Source organism: Octopus sinensis, linkage group LG15 (assembly GCF_006345805.1).
Source record: "Octopus sinensis linkage group LG15, ASM634580v1, whole genome shotgun sequence".
Lineage (NCBI taxonomy): Eukaryota > Metazoa > Mollusca > Cephalopoda > Octopoda > Octopodidae > Octopus > Octopus sinensis.
Genome location: NC_043011.1, coordinates 31,106,794 through 31,121,653, shown reverse-complemented (window position 1 = coordinate 31,121,653; position 14,860 = coordinate 31,106,794). Strand labels below are relative to the sequence as shown.

Genomic DNA, 14,860 nt, shown 5'->3' with positions numbered 1-14,860 from the left:
GTAGAATGTGTCATATAAAACATCTTTTACTCTTAGCATTTTTGAGAAAAACTTATATTTACGAAGTTATTTCACGTTAAAGTTCTCGTATTTCAGTAATTTCAACCAATCAATGACGGCAGTAATTTTATTCAGCTGAATACACGTCATTGATTGGTTGAAATTACTGAAATACAAGGACTTAAACGTGAAATAACTTCGTAAATATAAGTTTTTCTCAAAAATGCTAAGAGTAAAAGATGTTTTATATGACACATTCTACCAGTGTCCGAAGTTTGAAAGTGTTTAGTTACAAAAAATTATTTTTTAAATCTGTAGGTCCAGTTGAGCACTGGGGTAGAAAGGTACTTGGCCTAGGGGTTAGGCTTGTAGCGTGGGTTACGATAAGACTTGGTGGAAGTTTATATATACTTTTATTGCTATAATTTGTACAAAGCTTCAGGAAATACAAACAGCATCAAATTATAAGAACATCGTATATACAGGAGTTGAAATCTTAATGTTTAAACTGATCTGCACATTGTTGTAAAAACGTATGGCGTTGGTTCTTCAAAATCTCCTAATTGATAAATAGATGCAAAAATAGCTATTAGGAAAACCGCGCTGGTTTGAGTATTAAACAGTGAAAACAGCACGAGAGGGAAAATTTGTCTAGGACTACAGCGAGACGAGCCCGAATTCTCTCTGGCCTAATCTCGTCCATAACGGCTGCTTATAACGCCGTTGCTGAAAGAATTTTGTGGAATTATCACGTGAACACTTAACTCTCATTGGTTGAAAATGGGGTCTGTACACCTGATACACGCATGATCCACTTACGATCGAACGTGTAAATGAAATCAACCGTTATAGGGTGTTGTACTCACGATCGTTTGTTTCTCGGACAGGGAAAATGTGTTGTATACTTGAGCAAAACACTTCATTTCACGTTGCTTCGGTGCACTAACTGCAAAGAGTTCCAGCAATAGCCGAGGTGTTGACCCTGCGACAGACCGGCGTTCCGTTCAAGGAAGATTGTTCTGATATCGATCACGTATACGCCATAAAAACCGGATTGAGCTCTGGCCTTACGAGTCTTTGGGCCCATAATAGACCTAATCGTATAGGTAGTTTCTCCTCCTGCTCTTTTAAAATCGGCTATGTGAAGAGGAAAAGAAAGGAACGTTCTCATTGTGGTCCCATCAATCCTAGATAAAGAAATCATCGATTATAAAGATAACTCCAATAAGATCAGATGATCGAAATTTCGCACAGTATAAACAAATGACAGTGGATCCGGTCTTTCTACTCAGTTGGCAAGACTAAGAGTTATCTATCTGACTGTCTGTCTAAACAATGGGTGTACTCCAATGTTCCCTCCAGTTTTTTTTTTTTATCTTGGGTGTGCGCAGAACTTTATTCGTGTGTAAATTCTGTCTTTCTCTGCAAAGTATGTGTGCATTAAATTTTTTTTTAGATAAGTTCGTCATTATAGAGTCCATTCTATGTGTTTCTCTGTTGCTGTCACAGATTTGGAAACGTTAAAATCAAGTGAAAATTTTCAAATTTGGTATATTGATGTAATTTTTCACGCTGAATCCAATTTTGTTATTCATTGATTTTAGAAAAGATTTAGAAAAATACTATAGAGGTTTAAAGTTTAGTCATTTTTAGCCAATCAGAAAACAGGATGTGGAAGTTTGCGTTTTCTGCATGATAGCTGTCTATCATAGAATGAAAGCAAAAACATTAGGACGACAAATTTTTATTAAACAAAATGAAAGCAAAACGACGAAAGGTTTAAGTTTTTAGACATGTGAACGGTCGAATAGACATGAAAATAATTTAAGAAAAAATACTCAACGAAATTCTTTTGCGAAAAATTACAAAAAAAACAAAACAAAACAAAAACAAACAAACGGTTAGGGTTAGGATTTAAGGTTAGAGTTAAAGTTAAGGATTAGGGTTAGAGTTTGACTTGTTTAAGAAATTACATAGGCTAAAAGAATATACAGGTAGTGGTGAGTCTCTTTTTATATAATTTTCTTTTAGGGATAACATCTTTCTCTTGAAAGTAAGAAACCACATCCTCCATCATACTCGAATTAGCTGCGGTCATACCTATATTTAGGTTGAAAAGGTCTAGGAAAACATACAGTTCAAAACCTTTTGACCTACAGATTTTAAAATAATTTTTTGTAACTAAACACTTTCAAACTTCGGACACTGCTAGAATGCGTCATATAAAACATTTTTTACTCTTAGCATTTTTGAGAAAAACTTATATTTACGAAGTTATTTCACGTTAAAGTAGTCCTATTTCGGTAATTTCAACCAATCAATGACGTGTATTCATTTGTATAAAATTACTGCCGTTGTTTGTCAACAACAGCTATCGGCGGTGTAATTTTCGTTTGTCACTGTTGTTTATGACATTGTTCGTGCATTTGTACTGGTTTTAGGGTTAGGGTTAGAGTTTTAGGGTTAGGGTTGTCATAAATAACAGTAACAAACGAAAAATACACCACTGGAAGTTCTTGTTGACAAACAACGGCAGTAATTCTACTCAGCTGAATACACGTCATTGATTGGTTGAAATTACCGAAATAGGACTACTTTAACGTGAAATTACTTCGTAAATATAAGTTTTTCTCAAAAATGCTAAGAGTGAAAGATGTTTTATATGACACTTTCTACCAGTGTCCGAAATTTGAAAGTGTTTAGTTACAAAAAATTATTTTAAAATCTGTAGGTCAAAATCCAAGAAATTACAGAAGTAAAATACACCTTGTGGTAAATTAAGCGGACTACAGCTCCAGTTGTTACTATAAAAATAGGCACCAATGTCTGTGGCTTTTGACTGGCTAAAATTACCGGATCTTTTCCTTTTGAACGGCACTTTGTAACATAATTTCTAGGTAACTAAAAAGTTTTAAACTTCGTATACTGGTAGAATGTGTTTATAAAACATCATTTTCTCTTGGTTTTATTGAGAAAATTCTATAGTATGTAAGATATTTCGTCTGAAATTTCGAGCATTTCGGCAATTTTAACCAATCGATTACCTCCATTGAGCTAAAATCATTTGCTGCGTCTAAAACTGAGACAACATCCTGTCACTAACCCTAAACCTCACCCTAACCCTAAATTTTTTTCTTCTTAATTGTTAAATTAATTTAATTGTTACGTGTGTAAAAAAAAAACGAAAGCGTAATAATTAAATTAATTTAACGATGGTTAGGGTTAGGGTGAGGTTTAGGTTTAGTGACAGGATGTTGTCTCAGTTTTAGACGCAGCAAATGATTTTAGCTCAATTAGAGGCGATTCATTGGTTAAAATTCGAAAAATTAAACTACGTTAAACAAACGAATTACAATTTTATCAAGAAAGCCAAGAGAAAAAATGTTTTATTTTGACACATTCTACCAGTATACGAAGTTTTAAAGTGTTTAGTTAACTAGAAATTGTGTGCCGTTCAAAAGGAAAAGATTCAAATTACCCAACATTTGCAAAAGTTTACAAACTATTAACTTTTTATTTATTAATTTATGGCAAAAATAGCATACAAAAAATTGGGAATCATTTGGCGCTCGTACATTCACTTTACGTCGTGTTAGAAGCTATAATAAAACTTTACATGTTGTGAAAGATTATCAGAAAGAGCGTTTTACGTCGGCTTCTTAGCGAAGAAGAGTTCAACAAAATATCATTGGTGCATATTGAGCTACGACCCAGGTAACTTAGGGATCTAATAATTGTTTCAAATTTTGGTACAAGTGCAGCAGTTTAGTCTATTACATCGATTTCACTGGTCAACTGATACTTATTTCATCGACCCCGAAAGGATGAGCAGCAAAGTCGATCTCAGCAGCATTTGAACTCAGAATGTAAAGAACCGGAAGAAATACTCCTAATCAAGGAGCTTGTCCGACATGTTTGCGATTCTGTCAGGTCGCTGCTCTACCTAGGAATCTAATAATACTATGGATGAGACTTCGCGGTTTTTACCAGTGTCGATCTATTGTGAGCTAAATGACAGACTATGCTCAAGAGCTATTGATAAAGTTGGTTACAGGTGCCTGAGAAAGAATCGTTGGACTGCCTGCAAACCTGAGAGCGTACACAGTTTGTTGTTCAACAAGAACAGAATTTAGACCGCGGAAAATGAATCATAAAGTATTGGTCAACATTATTATAAAAACATTTTAACGTGAGCGAAAGCGGCTTTCCATCCCCAAAATTTAATATAGAAAGAGTGAAAAGCTTCGGAATTTTCTGCAATGGAATTTTAAAATAACAAACAAAAACAAATGGAAAGCCATCGCGTGCGCTATCGATTGCGATGATCAAAATACCCAGCATCTTTGCTTCGATCATCTTGGTCCCACGGTAACGACGTTTTGATGGATAAATTAGATATTGTTTAAGCTGTGTGTTGTTCCCATATAAAATCAAGCTAACAGAAAAATTATTGTGTTTTCACAACACCACGCAAGCGTTTGAACATAATTTATTGTGTTGTATTAGTATGTTTTTTTTTTGCTAAAAACCGCTGTATTTAAGGCTTCCGTTGATAGAAAGTTCTAGTGAGTACCATGTGAACAAAAAATTTCTGATTGCCTGAAATGGGGTCTGCACGCATAATTAACTCGCGATTTACATGGGGTCAAAATCAACAGCCATGAAATGGAACGTATATAAGACTGCTGTGGGCAAAGTGATGGCAACGCTACCAACAGTGTTTTAAGTATAGTGGTTCACAAACACGTATTACAGAGCGAAATTATTTTGCAAATTAGATGCCCTTTCTTTTTTTGCGCATTCATGATTTGTGTTTGAAAATGCGCTGCTGAATGCTGTCAGAAAGCGTTAAATTTCTTTGAATTATATATATTATTGTTGCTTTTACCTATCGGTGGCATTTTCTTTCAGCTACATTATTTAAAGGTGGGGCTCATAAGTCCATGTGAAGAGTATGTCATTTCATGCAACGGAAGCACTTTTACACAGGTTTTCTGCAACAAAACAAGTCTTGGATGACATTTCATAAAACACTTACGAGAAAAGAAAATGTCAGCACAAACTAGAGGACTATTTTCAACCATGATAAAGTTGAAAAAAAGGAATAAACGTAATTGTGTGGAATTCAGTATTACGGAGTTTTCAGAGGACTAGCGCTTCATTGCAATATTTTGGTGAAGATTTGAGCATAGCTTACACACTCTATAAATGGATGTATTCAAGCTATGCGTTCTACTTCTTCAGGTATTGAGCAAAAAGGGCCGAGCTGAATGAGAAGTTCACGAACTACTATCACGAAGAGAATACAGCCGAAATTACAAGTTTCTGTGATTTCGACACTTCTACCTCATTTGTTGAAGTCAGGATACCTTTCTCGGAAGTTTAAAAACAGGGCATTTCTTGCTATATTTATAGCTTGGTTATCAAACCATAAACATTATATTTGGTTTCCTTCATTACTAGTAATCATTTAAATAATAATAATAATAATAATGAAATTATTGTATACAGTGCTCAGGTGCACCACAACTTGTCAAAAAGTTCGTATAAAGTATATGCAGTAATGTACAAATGTCTGGAAAGCGAACAGTGTACGAGTCAGATACATGCTTGCGTGTGTATGGAGGGGAGAAAATTAGGTGCATTGTTGGCGAATCTCAGGAAGCATGGAAGTTTTGAAGGATGCAGTGCTCCGACAACTAACAACTGATGTCGGCAGTTTGTTCCATGCTTCAGGAACTCTCAGCGTGAAAAAATGTTTCCGAAAGTCATGGGAGCTGTGCTGTTTTCTGACTTTGTAAATATGTCCACGGGTGTTAGACAGGTGGAGTTTGAAAAGGTTCTTAGAGTTATTGTTAGTAAGATGGTTAATAATTTTATGGGTGCCTGCCAAGTCAGCTGCCAGACGTTGGTGTTTCAATGTGTCCATGCCCAGGGAAGTAAGGCGTTCAGAATATGGCAAATGCCTGATGGAGGGTATTCTTTTGGTTGCACGTTGCTGAACGGCTTCTAGACGATTAATATCCTGAGCAAGATAGGGGTTCCAGATAGGTGATGCAAATTCCAGGTGAGGTCTTACCACAGTTATATAAAGCCGCAGATAGATAGCCGGAGAGCGGCTTACAAAGGACTTGGTGAGTGATGCCAAGACACCCTCAGCCTTCTTGGCAATTTTAGCGATGTGTTTTGTCCAACGCAAAACAGAAGAAATTATGGAGAGATTATCAAAGCTTACCAGATCATAGCCAAATGGTTTGGAAGAATCTGTGCAGTCGACAGCATTGTCTAAAACTGCTTCTCATATTGTCATCTAGCAAAACTTCGTAGAATTACAGTTTTACCATTTGACGACTGACAATTCTTTAGAGCAGGCATGGTTACTTTTTTTTTCGAGAAGCTGGTTGCATAAGACATGGTTCATCATCAGGCGGATCGCACTTCCCACAAAATTCAGGGTAATTTTTTGTTGGCATGCCATTCAGAAAGTTCCGTGGGCCGCAATTTGCCTATGACTGCTTTAGAGTTGTACTCTGCGACTGTTTTTCAATTGCAGTACACTTATATTCTTTTCAAAATTCAGTGGCACACCTGAACTAAAAACATAACAAAGCATGGGAACAAAATTATATTCAGGTTACACTGCAGCACACCTAGCATCGTCTCGTGGCACACCAGTGTGCCGCGGCATACTGATTGCGGAGCACTGCTTTAGAGTTTCGTTTTCTAAATGTAGAAATGCCTTGAGCTTTCATATGTCACTTACAACTACCAGCCGTAATAGAGAACGCTCGTTTTCAAAACTGATAAGGATTAAGCATAAACTAAGGAATAGATTGAATAATTCCACTGTTTTGAGCATTGAATAGGAACTCAGCTCTACAGGAAAGCTTCAGTCTTCGGGAAGATGGACAAATCTGGAGATTTGTCAAGACTGCTGAAACGTGGAAGAGAGATACCAGCTGGTCTGAGTGCTCTCTACCCACAATAACTAAAAAGACTACAGCAACTCAGGGAAACTAAGCCAGAACAACCTGCCATCCTCTACACACCATCATAAACTGCGAGCAGGGTACAAATTGTTGTCCTTAAATGCTCGCAGTTTATGCAACAAAATACATTTGTTCAACGCCTACGTCAGAAGTGTTGACCCTGACTTCATCACTGTCACGGAAACATGGGCGCATTCCTTACTCTGTGATGGGGTTTTCAACATTACGGGGTACAACTTCTTCCGTAAGGACCGCACTAACCGCCGTGGTGGTGGTGTGATGGTCTACGTTCGTTCAAATTTTTTGGTAATTCCTTGTGCCGATTTGAACGAATCACAAGAAGTTTTTTTCTGTGACGTGCGTATGACCATGTCAACACTCCTGCTTGGCGTTGTTTATCGTCCCCCAAGTTACCATCGGGACACACAGCTTTGCAATGTCCTCCGAGCTGCTGCCAGGAAAACAGCCACTTATGTGTTTATTGCAGGCGATTTCAATCATCCTGAGATCGATTGGGAGACCTTCCATTGGCCACAGAGTGCAAACGATTTTGTTGAGCTTGTGCTGGACTCAAACTGGTCACAAGTAGTCACCTCTCCAACAAGAGGCGACAACACCTTGGACCTGCTCTTCACCACAACTCCTGAAGCGGTTATCAATTGCACTACGGAGGAACCTCTAGGTGACTCTGATCATGCTATGATCATCGCCAATCTGGCTCTTGCGGGCAACAAAAACCTGAACCATCTCCAATCTGCTTCCTTCGATTGGAAGAGAGCAGATTGGAACCTGTACCACACTGAACTACAGCACCCAAACTGGCGTGAATTCTACAACTCTGGAGATGTGAATACTATACTCCAGAGTATCCTGGACTCAATATGGGCAGCATGTGCAGCATCAGTGCCACGTAAACAAAAAAAGAAGAACCGCCCCAAAAGGGCAATTTGGGAAACTTCAGCGGTCCGACTTGCCATGAGGGAACGTCGGACTGCTGAACGGGAATACAGGTTGCATAAATCAGACACCAACAGGAAGAAGCGGAATAAATCCTCCAACCATCTCAAGCAAGTGACAAAAAAAGCAGTGCTTGAATTTGAACAGTGCATAGCAGCCAATCCTGACAGCAAGGTTTTCTGGAAATATGTGCACTCAAAGCAGAGACCTCACTCTCCAGTGGGCCCTCTTCGCAACCCTCACACAAACCAGATCACTGACGACCCCAAGGAATGCGCAGAACTCATTGCCGAGTGCTATGCAAACATATTCACTGTTGAAAGTCAAAATGTACCATCTTCACCATCACTAACAGCATAAACTCCATAACAACTATGGAATTTACACCTGCAATGCTGCGACGTCACCTTCAAAATAAGCGCAACTATGCCTCCCCTGGTCTCGATGGAGTTACATACCTGCTTCTCAAACGTGGCAGGCACTTCCTTTTACACCAGCTTTCTATTTTCTTCCAGTACTGTCTCAACAATGGTGCTACTCCGGAGCAGTGGAAAACTGCCAGTGTCATTCCTCTGTTCAAAAAGGGCGACCGCACATCACCTGTCAACTATCGCCCAGTCAGTCTCACTAGCTGTATTGCAAAACTGATGGAATCGTGTGTCAGAGAAACACTCTGGAACTTCTGGAGCTCTCACAGTCTCATCCGACCCTCACAATATGGATTTGTCCCTAACTCCAGCTGCAGTGACCAGCTTGTCGAGTTCCTTGAGGACATTACTCAGATTACTGACAGTGGCTCATGGGTGGATGTTGTCTACCTTGACTTTGCTAAGGCTTTCAACTCTGTGCCACACAAAAGGCTTATGGTGAAACTCTCTGCAATGGGTGTGGGGGATGACCTTTTTAACTGGTTGAAATCCTTCATCCTCAGCCGAAAGGAGGTAGTCACAGTTCTAGGACAGCACTCTACACCATATGAGATGTCATCGGGTGTACCACAGGGATCTGTCCTTGGCCCCCTCTTGTTTGTGGCATACATTAACGACATAGATGCCAATTTAAAGAATGCCACAGTATTGAAATATGCAGACGACATCAAGCTGTACCTTGAAATCAAGAGGACAGATCCTGATGTCTACAACTCTTTCCTGCAATCAGACCTAGACACAATGCAGCAATGGATCACAGACTGGCAACTGAAACTGGCTGTGGACAAGTGTACCACCATGCATTTTGGGAGAAAAAACCCTGCGTTCACATACTCCCTCCACAACACTGATATCAAGAAATCCTCTTGCGAGCGTGACCTAGGCATCACTGTCAGCAGTGATTTGCGTTGGTCAAAGCATATCTCTAAGATTGTCAGGAAGGCCGAGGGTGTCTTGGCATCACTCAGCAGGTCTTTTGTTAGCCGCTCTCCAGCCATCTATTTAAAACTGTATACAGCTATGGTACGACCACACTTGGAATTCGCATCATCAGTTTGGAACCCCTATCTTGCACAGAACATTGACCTCCTGGAATCTGTCCAGAGACGTGCAACCAAACGCATACCCTCCATCAGACACCTACCATATTCTGAGCGCCTTGTTTCCCTGGGCATGGATTCACTGAAGCTCCGGCGTTTGGCGACGGACTTGGTAAACACCCACAAAGTTATCAACCACCTCACCAACAACAACACTGAACACCTTTTTGATCTCCATGTGTCTAACACACGTGGACATGCCTACAAAGTCAGAAAACAATACAGCTCCCATGACTTTCGGAAACATTTTTTCACGCTCAGAGTTGCTGAAGCATGGAATAAACTGCCTGCGTCAGTTGTTGACTGCCATGACACTGCATCTTTTAAGGCCCTCATGCTTTCCGAAATCCGCCGAAACTTCACCTGATTATATATACACTTTAGATGAGTTGTAGTGCACCTGAGCACTGTACACAATTATTATTATTATATTAAAGTAAATATTTCCAGTATCACTCACAGATAAAACTAAAAAAAAAGTGAAAATTGTAGTTTAAAATTAAAGAAAAAAATGTACATTATTCACATTTGACGAATATTTCTCCTCGTCTTGCTTGTTGTTAACACAAACGGTTGTGTTAACAACAAACAAGATGAGAAATATCCGTCAAATGTAAATAATGTACATAATTCTTCATCTCTTAAATATAGAACTGTAAAGAAAAAATGTTTTTTTAACATATGTGCCCCCTTTTTTTTTAAAATATACATACATTTTAGAGTCCCTTACAGCACTCGCATTTCTTTACTCAGGTTTTGGTCCCAGGTAAATTTGGCCGAGCAATTTGCGCTGCATTCGGAATATGATTCCAAGAAGAAAATGTCACTCTTTTGGTTGGGAACGTGGACCACTTTTAACGATTTGGGCAATTCGGAATATAGTCATAGGAATCGTTAATTGCACACGAAATATTTTAAATTTAGAAAACTGGATTATAGTTGCGTAAAAATCGACCAGCTTAAGATTATGGACTGCATAAGATATATGATCTTGCAGAATGTATATTTTTGGTGACGAAGTATTTTTCAGTTATTGATGCAAGTCTGTATTTACTCTTTGTGACTATAATTTTAAAAAAAAATAAATTTCACAGAATTTTTTAGTGGAGATGAGAAAGTAATTAATTTAAATAAATACATTTTGTTATTGTTTTAAGTAGACGTAAAATCAACGTGTACTGATGGTGAGGTGTAAAATTGTACATCATGCACTAATATACAAGTCTAGCTTTCTTCTGTCTCCTGCAAAATGTTTCGTCCCTCCAAATCCCTCATTTTGCTTCAGCAAGTCCTTCTAATAAACCAAATAAGCTAACAAATTCAAAAGATAGCGGGCTATAACTTTCTTTACAGGCACATTTGAATATATATTTGTAGTATATGTCGTCCTCTTCATTACTCCCATAAAATTTAATCTATTCAATTAGTTGAAACCCATTGAGATCATAGGAATAAAAACACTTTTAAACAGATAACTTATTAAGGCTTCCATTCTACGTCGTGAACTTACTTATAAATCGTAGTTATCTCCCCTTTTCATGGCACTGTCATGAACGAAAGAATTAGCGACTTTGGCAATACAGCTGCGATTTGATGGATTCCTGCTGTCTACAGATATGGTTTGTAATATACATCATGTATTTTAACCCACATTTTCACGTAGTTTATAATTAAACAGGAAAATACTAAATATTCTGCGTAATTTTTCTACATTTTCTGCCTTCCATTCAAACTCATGATGTAAAGTATAACAGGCAGATTTTAGGCATATTGTTTCTTTTTTCTTGTTTCAACACTCCTTAAATCTTATTTTAGATTTTTATCTTATTTTCTGATTATGTATATGTCCGTGTATTGACACCGATCTATCGCCTCGCAACCACTGCATCTTCTGGTGGGAATTTTCCACTCTGTAGAAATGCCATTATTCCTCATTGAATAATGTTTATGTTATATATATTTCAAAAATTCTTTTATTAATCTAACACTCTAGGGATATTATCTTTTCTTTATCTTTAAATTTTTCTCCTTGGAGGTCGAAACGGCTACCGAAATTCTATCGATTGCTGTCTTGAGGTGCCGGAGGAGTTTTCAGAACAAGCTTTGTCTCACCTTAGAGGAGGCGGAGGAGGAGGAAGAAAGATGATGATATAAACAAAAGGTGATGGAATATTTATTTAAGTTTATTATTATTATTTGTTTAAATATAATATTGACTTTTAATATTTGCACTGAAACGGAACCACATGGAAAGAATTAGACATGACGCTTCTGTTTATCCCTGCCTCTTGTATCGTTCCATACATAGAATTGGTAACTGTTTTCATCGGTATGCTGGCATATTGGCGATTTGTTGAAGAAGAAACGCCTCTCCTTACGTGTGATGTTGCCTACGTGCGTCATTTGCTAGTAATCACATCGTTAATTCATAATCAGCAATTCAACAGATAGCCTTTTTGTTTTATTATTTTTTTTACTGAAGATGATCAGTCAACATCGTAGACTATTGCTATGGTATGTAACAACGATATTGTACTATTTACATTATTTACAGATATTTGTGTGTATGTGTATCCATACGTATGAATGTATAGAAAAATACACGAACGTGAGAATCATGTTACACACACACACACACACACACAGATGTAAGTGTTTCTTCATAGATGTGTTATGCCTGTCAGCCAAGGTTTGGTCATGGCTGTTTCGCTCTTGTCAGGTTCGAGTAATACTGTTGTGTGTCTATTGAATATAAAAAGCAACAGTAGGAATGGTAGTAATATGTTAGAGAGATGAAGCAGTCAACCAGGTGAAAGAATGTGACAGCCACGCGTACCTGCCATGTTCAGCCAATGGAACAGTCGACATCTAGAGAACTGCCGTACCAAAGAAGCGAGAAACAATGTATGTGTGCGTGCGTGCGGGTGTTTGTGTATTTATATAAGTACAGACATATGGTAGAAAATTGGTTCGTACATTATGCTCATTTAAATAAAAAAATCTGTTGTATTTTAACGGAACCCTTCTAATTTTGACTCCAAATTTAATTCGTTCTGATATCTAAACTTTGTATAAACCATATTCTGTATTTGTTTTTTTTTTTTTATCTTCCTTCACATCTCCATCAGTCGTCACACTCCACTTCACGTGTGCCCCAGTCTTCTTAGTTATCCTCTCAAATTATTCCCTCTTTTGGGTTACATTTGTTCGCATGGCTGTCAATATAGTTGACAAGATCGTTGCACAATAATTTTGCATGAGGTAAATGTTACTATAACTTAAAGATTTTAAGGGTCCCTTGCTAAAACAGACTTATTATAAACTGTTTTCTTTAAATGTCACATCAAAGGTGTCACTATCAGTGATAAACAAAATATGTTAGTAATTAATAAACTCCTATATTTATAAGGAATTGTTCCCAGCAATTATATATCCATGATGAAAGAATAAACATCACTCACAAACAAATCTAATTTATACCAAGTTCCCATTTTACCCTTCCCTATGGATTTATCTATTATCTTTTATTTGTTTCAGTCATTGGACTATGCTGGGGCACCAGTTTGGAAGGCATATCGACCCCAGTACTAATTCTTAACTCTGGTACTTATTGTATTGTCTCTTTTGCCGAACTGCTAAGTTACAGGGATATAAAGAAAACAAAATCGGTTGTCAAGCAGCGGTTGGATACAAACACACACGTATATACATACGGGTGCACTGGACAGTACTTTCCCCTCACGGTTCAATGGTGTACCCTCAGATTTACAGTGATACACTTATTTCAAAACTCCACTTTAGCATTATTACAAATTACTGCCCATCCAGAATATTCTGAAGCACCCCCAGGCACCAAAATCTGGCAACGGGCCTGTACATACATATATAACAAGCTTTCATACCATTACTATTGCCCAAAATTTATTCACAAAGCATTGGTTGGCCTGGAGTTTTAACAAAAAACACTTGCCTGAGGTGCTGTACAGTGGGACTGAACCCCATCATGTGGTTGAAAAGCAAGCTTTTTAACCACATGATGGGGTTCAATCCCACTGTACAGCACCTTTTTAACCACACAGCCATGCCTGCCTGTGTGACTCTGGTTCTGAAACTGATAGATACCAGTCTAATCCTTGAAGAATAAAAAAAATATATAAAATCAAACCAAATCAAAATAGATGAACATCAATGGAATTTGTATCTTTGTGGTACCAGTGCCGGTGGCACATAAGAAAACCATCCGAACGTGGCCGTAGCCAGTACCGCATCGACTGGCCTCCATGCTGTGGGCACGTAACAAACACCATCCGAGCGTGGCCGTCTGCCAGCCTCGTCTGGCACCTGCGTCGGTGGCACATAAAAAACACCATCCGAGCGTGGCCGTCTGCCAGCCTCGTCTGGCACCTGTGTCGGTGGCACATAAAAAACACCATCCGAGCATGGCCGTCTGCCAGCCTCGTCTGGCACCTGTGTCGGTGGCACATAAAAAACACCATCCGAGCGTGGCCGTCTGCCAGCCTCATCTGGCACCTGTGTCGGTGGCACGTAAAATCACCCACTACACTCTCAGAGTGGTTGGCGTTAGGAAGGGCATCCAGCTGTAGAAACACTGCCAGATCTGACTGGCCTGGTGCAGCCTTCGGGCTCGCCAGACCCCAGTTGAACCGTCCAACCCATGCTAGCATGGAAAACGGACGTTAAACGATGATGAAAATTGCAGCCTTGCAGCTTAATTAGGAAAGCAAAACAGGCCTTGCTGCCAGATAATTCTTTTTTTTTTCTGTCATGGTGCTAAATAAATTTGAAATGCTTAACCCTTTAGTGTTTAAACTGGCTGTATCTGACGAATATACTCTACCTTTTATCTTCAAACTGGTCCAATTATTGCTTTTCATAGCTACCTTACAGTGTCAGTTTTAAAATAATCACTCACACCATTGAAATCTCAAAGCCGTGAAATAATGCATGATTAATTTAAGACAGTGTGAATACATAAGCTTTACATTTGACAAAAAATTTGAATGCTAAAGGGTTAAACCCATCTAATTTTATTAAACATAGCAATTTTTTTGCCCCATCTTTAGTTCTTGCAGGCTGTCAAGGGTTGGGATTTGGATCCTCTCTGAGAAACACTATTTTAGATGGTAAATAATGGTGATAGATGCTATTTTGGCTAAAGAAACTAGAGCCTGAGGATTGCCTCATGTTATTCTTTTGAAAGTGAGGTAGGGGCAGCATACATATAGCTGTCACTAAGGACACAACATTCTGCCGGAAATTGAAATCCTGACTTTGTGATTGTGAGCTGAATGCCCTACACACCAAACCATGCACCTTCACAATGTAGTTTTAGCTGTCTCTCTCTCTCTCTCTCTCTCTCTCTCTG

General features: G+C 38.5%; 1 protein-coding gene across 5 annotated transcripts in view; it reads left to right on the top strand.

Annotated features, from left to right (window-relative positions):
• The first annotated feature begins 10,967 nt into the window (after window positions 1-10,967).
• LOC115219716 overlaps window positions 10,968-14,860 on the top strand; it is a 37,734-nt gene continuing 33,841 nt past the window's right edge. For 2 of the 5 annotated variants that reach the window (XM_029789904.2, XM_029789903.2), the window contains exons 1-2: window positions 10,968-11,093; window positions 11,510-11,635. The gene's annotated coding sequence lies outside the window, so the exon portion shown is untranslated. Of the gene's footprint in view, window positions 11,094-11,509; window positions 11,636-11,735; window positions 11,989-13,011; window positions 13,078-14,860 lie in introns of those variants that run through there. The other 3 variants (XM_036509579.1, XM_036509580.1, XM_036509581.1) reach the window with 3 other exon arrangements.